This window comes from Arvicanthis niloticus, chromosome 11, assembly GCF_011762505.2.
Source record: "Arvicanthis niloticus isolate mArvNil1 chromosome 11, mArvNil1.pat.X, whole genome shotgun sequence".
NCBI lineage: Eukaryota > Metazoa > Chordata > Mammalia > Rodentia > Muridae > Arvicanthis > Arvicanthis niloticus.
In genome coordinates, this window is record NC_047668.1 from 35,339,200 (window position 1) to 35,344,387 (window position 5,188).

Here is a 5,188-nt window from a genome sequence, read left to right on the forward strand (position 1 = left end):
ATTTGTTCCTACCGGTGTTAAACTTTGTACAAATTGGTAAAGAAACAATTTGGCGATATGTGTGTAAGAAGGTTTATACAGTTTTGACTTAATGTATCAGAGACTTCCCTTGGCAAACAGTGCTCTGAGGAAGACATAAGGACTGACAGGCACATGACAGCACCCCATATACAAAGGGCAGGATGGGATAAAGGTACAACCTGAAGTGATTTAGCACACAGAGAGGGAAACCTTTTAAAATGTGAAAACATACTTCAGTTTAAAAAGAAACATGAGGATAGCAACCCAGTGTGATCAATCACATTATATTAGATAAAAAGACTTGAAGATGAAGCACGTTTTTAAAATATGGTTATACATTTCCAGTTCAGCCACTGAATGTATTACAAACGTGTATATACTAAGAGTGGACAACAAATAATATACAATATTTCATTTCCTGGTTAGATAAGTAGGTATGGCTTATCCAATCTTTTCTTTAATAATTAAGATATTAAGAATATGAGTTATGCTAAAAGTTGTTTTTAAAAGGGTACAAGTTTCATTTGCTACAATAAGCATCAGGGGAAAATACAGAGTTTTGTATTCGTTGCCAAAATCAAGAAAAAAACCAATTGCATAAAGTTTATTTTTTAAGAATATTTATAAATGGTCTAGGGAGATATTTTATTATTATATTCTTGGGTACACTATACATGTCAAATATTATTGAAATAATAGTTTGTTGTTTTCAAACAGATTGTACCTGCATGTGACCTTGCTGATAAGATTTTAAAGCATAGATGAAGTTTACATCTCTCTAATGTATCAAAAATTTCCCTTAGAGTCAGTGAAAGTTTGTTTGATTGGTTTTGCCTTTTTTTTTTTTTCTTTTGAGAAATTCTGGTCAGAACCAAGAGGTGACACCATTTCAAAAGCATTAGAATGGCCAGTTTCAAAGAGACAGAAAACAAGTATAAAAATGTAGGAAAATCAGAACCATCTTCACTGCAGGTGGAAATTTCAATGGTACAGCTGCTACATAAAACTAGAAATCCAACCCCTCCACCAATTAAGCTAACACCGTCACATGATTCCATAACTCCAGATCTTAAGGAGGTATTTGCATATCTACATTCACAAAAGTCAGCAGATGTAAGTGATTCAAGTGTGCAGAGATGGATGGCGGAGAGAACACAACACACTAGAATACTGGGCAATTTTAGAAATAAGGCAGTTAGGAGAATAATCTGCAACATGGAGGATGCTGCCGCTCCTGCAGGACATAGTGAGGTGAGCCAGTCACAGATGACAGATACCACATAGGACTCAATATGAAGAATCCTAAGTAGTCAAAATCAGGAAAACGAGGAATGGAAAAGTGGTTGAAAAGAACTGGAAATAAGGAGAAAAATAAGTGTTTAATGAGGCTGATATTTTAGTCCTAAAAGATGAAGCTCTAGTCGAAAAAGGGTCTAGAAATCTGGGTATAATAATGAAATGTAACTAAAATTGCTTCACTATGGACGGAAAGTAAGGTCCAAGTAGATAAATGCCTTGTTACATGGTTATAAATGCAATTTTAAAAAATTACACAGAACTCAAAGTGCAAGAGCTTATGAAATAATAACACACACCTAGACTAATAAAAGCTCCAGAGTGTCACCTTGTAAAGACTGTAGTGTAACTGATGGTCTCTCATCTCAGTTCCAGACAGCAAGTCCTATCCCCCTGTTCCCGTCCACCACAAGGGAGAACAGCAGCAGGCTATTTCCAGAAAAAGGTATACGAGCTGGAGGGTGCTTGGTCCAGTGGCAGACAACACCTCTGTGGTTAGCAAAGAAACCAGGGAACTGAGGTGAAGGGGACCCAAGTTTGGCTGTCATTGTAATGGTGCAGCAAGGAAAAGGAATATGACCTTGTTTGACACAGTAGCAACACTGCCCTAGAACAAGGAGTATTTCCCAAACACCTACGATGTGGATTTTCCCATGAATCTCTTTATTGAGACCTCTGAGTCTCATCCTCTGCTTTGGAACCTAGGCATTTGCTATGTCAGAGACCCAAGTGGTGCCTTTGGGCTTTTTCCCACTTGGTCACACCAGGGCCTCCAGATGTTTTCACAATCTCAGCCCTTCTCCATTTTTTACCAGGTAGCTGAAGACATCATGTACAGAGTAGCAGGAGATTGAGACACATTTCCTAATGGTCGGTCATTGTGGTGTCTGCTGATTCAGTGGGTTCTTCCTGTGCTCTAGTGAATCTTGGGGTCTTTTCTTGGTTCCTGGGAAGGTAGTTATAAAGATTTGACTTTCTGGGGAGTGGGCATAAACCCTGGCACTGAGATCTTCTTATGTTCCAGTGTGTCCTGTGTCCCTTTTGTGTGTCTTGTTCTCTGCTATTTTGAGAACTGTGTTGCAGCACCCATCCTCCCCTCCGCAGTGTTTTGTGCCTGGTGTTTAGATTCTACAGAGCTCTGTGAGGAATTTGGAGCCATGATGGGTACACTGGTGCTCAAGACCCTTAGCCACTCCTTCAGCCTTTTTCCCCACTCCCCCAGGCTCAGGGCAACTGTAAATAGGACATATGACTGAAGTTCTGTTACTCGGAATCATAAATTCCTCTTGGGGACGTCCACCCCTACCCCAGAACATCTGACTTCTAGTGTTTTCTAGCTTTTGGGGATGCAGAGAAAGAGATATTTTTATTTTAGATTAAAAAAAAAAAAACCTTCCAATTTTACATGGTCTTGGTCCTTCTCTTGTCTGTAAAGACATTTTCCCATGACCAATAATATTCATGAACTGAATAAAGGAGTTGATTTTAAAAAATCTGGAAGATACTTCATTTCTTTTTAGCTGATATTTAGAAAGCAAGAGAGAAAGAAATGACTTCTATTGACTGACCCAGTGGATATCTGCATAGGCTGCACTGGTGTTGGGGAGAAGAAAGAACCTAGTGGATGGCACAGGTCAGAATCTGTTCCTGTCATGTCAGAGCATCAGCAGGTTACTGATGCATGAAAGAATAAGCTCAGAACAGGAGGAGCTGGAAGGAGACAGCAAGTCCTCGGGAGAGGTATAGGTGTATGAACAACATCCATAGCCTGTGTTTCCACTACATGCATGTCTGATACATGCAGCTGTGCTGCACCTATATTGTATAGAACCTTAAAGATAATCTGATGTAAAGATATTATTGTAAAATAACTTAGAATAATTTTATTTATTTTGCTATTCTCTGGCTTATGAAAACATTTCTATGTTTTCCCACATATCCCTTTATTATGTATGCATTCATATATATTCACATGTATATGAATATATATGTGTATGTATATATGTATATTTTTATCTTATTTAATAAATATTTAGAAAAATATTTTGAGATATTTATTTCACTTTTATTACATGTATTTTAATGCATTGCTCTATGGTTAGGCAAAAGTGTAAGAATTTTTATCTTTCTGTTCCTAGTGTCATATGATTTGTGGCTATATGTATAAATGTGGTATCCGTCTCCTTCAACTAAATATTTGTAAGTGTATACATTACAGAGACCCCTCAAGTACTAATGAAAATAAAAAAGCCATATCAACCTTACAAACGTACTACCTAGAAGACCTTGGTTGGGTTGGTCAGTCAGTGCTGGTTTCAAAGGTAGAAAGGATCAATTTTTTTATACCTATAGTTACATCTGTTGAGTAAAAGACATTTGGTAGTTAAAGACTCTTTAAAAAGATGTGCCTATTTCTGCGGGGATACCATATTGAGCCATACTGTATGTGTAGTGTGTTCTCTTAGGTACAACCTCCTGGCACAGTCTTTTTATGTTGTTTTTCAGTCTCTTTATTATAATTATCACTTGCCTAGAGGCACTGAGGAGAGATCTCTGATACATTGTAGTAGAGCAGATAAAAGTGCACTTATAACTGCCTTTACATTTTAAAAATACTTTTACTGACAAAATGGCGCCGGGAGATAAGATGCTGGAATTCATGCACAGCTTCTTTCGAGCTCCCCCTGAACTCAGCACATTTACACATTCCATCGTGCGACAAACATTTTTGACTCACGTGGGTCGGGATCATCTTGAACCTGAGGAGAAGCAGGCATTGAAGCATCTGGTAGAGGAGGAGCTGCTGAAGAGGCAGGCAGATGCTGGTATCAAGGAAGGAAAGCTAGAGGTTGTCAAAGTGAGGAGGTCTCCTGCTCCCTGCTGTGACCTAGAGGAAAAGGTTCTGCTGGTTCAATTCAGAATCCAGCTCTACACCATCCAGTCCAGACTGCTCAGGACCCCCAACAGAGAATAGCACAACAAAGAAGGTGTGTCTAAGGAGAGCCTTAAGGAACGCAGTTGAGAGCAAAGATGAACAGCTAAGAGACGTGATTGCGAAGATGGGATTGGAAGAGAGCAGGGCCCTGTCAGATCAGGTGAGGTCTGGAAGACAGGACACCGAGGAAGATGGTGATGTTGTGAGAACAAAATTTGAAAGCAGCATTGTAACAATAACAAAAATTCATGGTCAGCAAAGGCCACCAACAATTTGTTAAATATAGTCATAATAAAAATATTAAGTCCCTGCAGGGGCAGGGTGACAAAAAATAAAGGCATGCAAGGGCGTGCCCAGACAAGTCCAAACAAGCCCAAGTGAGTAATGGGCTATCTGGTGTTTACTTTTCTCTCCCTCCCTGAGGGTCCCCTTGCGGGGGTGGGGTGGGGGGGTGGGGTGGGGGGGGGTGGGGGGGTGGGGTCTTACAATGTGAAAAAAGAACAGAAGGGTGGGGCTAGAAAGAAAGCTGGGGCCAAGAACAATGAACATCACTCAAGGCAGATAGGAAGCAGGCAGGCTAGGGAAGAGAGTGGAAGCGCTGAGGAAGAGGCTGTACAGAGTAGAGCAAAGGTGGAGAGAACCACAGACCAGAAGGCTGGCTGGCTCTGGTCATTGTGAAGAGGACCACCCAGCTGCGGTTAAGCTAAAGCGTTATATTCGGGCTTGTGGTGCCCACCGAAACTACAAGAAGCTGCTGGGCTCCTGTCTGTCTCACAAGGAGCGCTTGAGTGTCCTCAGGGCTGAGCTGAAAGCACTGGGCATGAAGGGCAATCCTTCCTTGGAGAAGTGTGGGGCCCTGAAGGAAGAGGCAGCTGAAGTGGCTTCCTTGGACATGAAGATGGAAATGCCTAGAGCCCTTCAGGAAAAGGAATCTCC

At 40.8% G+C, this 5,188-nt stretch overlaps 1 pseudogene; it reads left to right on the forward strand.

Annotated features, from left to right (window-relative positions):
• The first annotated feature begins 3,946 nt into the window (after nt 1–3,946).
• On the forward strand, nt 3,947–4,930 carry LOC117717368 (HIRA-interacting protein 3 pseudogene; annotated as a pseudogene).
• Nucleotides 4,931–5,188: the final 258 nt, after the last annotated feature.